We start from the raw sequence: 1,750 nt of genomic DNA, 5'->3' as shown, positions 1-1,750 counted from the left end.
GTGCCTCACCTTCAGATCCTTCCCCGGATCCCTTCTTGGATTTCTTCTTTGGGCAATTAGTAGCATAATGGCCCAACTCATGACAATGAAAGCATCTCACCTTCGACTTGTCAACCTTATTCCCATCATTGGAAGAACTGGATTCAGAAAGAGAACCCTTCTCCTTCCCCTTCTTCGCCTTACTCGCTAAGGCACAGTTCTCCTCATCATGCATGCATGAAGAACTGTCTCTGGTGCTTCGTCTGATCTCCTCTTGCACAAGATCCGACCAAAGTCTCTCCCATCCTGGCAATTTCTCCCGACCATTGACAGAGTCCTGATAGGAATGCCAACTCTTCAGAAGACCAAGGAGAGCCAAGCTCACCAAGTCCTCATCATCGACAGTCACCCCCACACTTCCCAGCTCATCCCGACACTGGGTGAACTTTGTGAGATACCTGGGCATACTGTCTCCATTCTCACATTTGATGTTTCTGAGTTTATCCTTGAGCGCCAGCTTCCTCTGATCGCTCTTGCTTTGGAATAGATCTGTTAACGCTTTCCACATCAAGTATGGAGAAGCCTTACCATGCAGGCTGGACACAATGTGATCCTTCACGCCCTCCAACAGAATCCTTCCACACTTTTCTATCTTCTTTTGCCAAACCACAACTTCAGCAGCATCAGTAGGTTTTGGGACCTCAGCCTCTGTGAAATCCTTCAACCCATTATCATCTAACACCGCCTCCATCCTGTCTTTCCATGCAATATAGTTCGAGCTGCCTTCAAGAGCATACTCCAATTGTAATCCGTTGAAAGACATTTCAACTTTGACACCAAGAAAACACTGCTGCAAATTCAAATTCCACCAGCTCAAAACTCAACCGCTTCTGATCTAGAATTCGTGAGAACAAAGTATTTCTCATACATAGATTGACTGTATGGGCTTTTACCTGATATCTCACCTTCCAAAAGAAGGATGAATCCAGAGGCTACCTGGCCCGATTACAAACTCTACCTGAAGAAATAAGATGTAAACATTTTCTGAATAGTAGATCTAATGATCAACAGCTTTGATATCCTGTAGAACTTTTTCTACAAATCAACCGGCTCTGATACCATGTAGAAATTTTGAATAATGAAACACTTATTCACAGAGATTATCCCGATTATACACTATTGCGGAATACATGCATAATACATAACCTCCGCTACATTGATCATCAATTTAGCAGCATTAAAAACAATGAAACATCAATCGCATGCGCACATTAACACAATATGTAACTCGAGGAAAACATACAGCTGAAAACCCCACACTATCTGTATATATTAATGATTGAGAACATGTAAAAATACATAGTACAATACTCCTCATAAGTACTCAGTACTAGCTCCACCTGTTATACACAATACAGCTCAAATCTGATCTCCAAATCTCCCCCGCTGCTTTACCTGCCTCCACTGCACAACCCTGCAAGAGAATGAATTGAATCCAAATTCGTTCCAAGTTCTATTTACCTTGGAAAATCACTCACACTGGAAATCACATGAGCACAGGCTATATCACTAGGCATATGCAATTCTCATGGGCATAATCAATCCTTTGATTGTGCAAGATCTCATGCACAACTATAGTCACAACTGATAACAATCTCAACCTCTAACACCTGTCTCCACTGAACTGTACATGCACTGACATGAGACTGAGTTAACTGATGTACTCTTTAGTTGCTTTATGAGTTAATAACATAACTCATCACTAGTCTAT

This window comes from Pinus tabuliformis, chromosome Q, assembly GCF_031772625.1.
Source record: "Pinus tabuliformis cultivar Carrire ecotype Pingquan chromosome Q, CPIR1, whole genome shotgun sequence".
In the NCBI taxonomy this organism is placed as follows: domain Eukaryota; kingdom Viridiplantae; phylum Streptophyta; class Pinopsida; order Pinales; family Pinaceae; genus Pinus; species Pinus tabuliformis.
The sequence above is the reverse complement of the archived record's forward strand: the minus strand, read 5'-3'. Positions refer to the sequence as shown.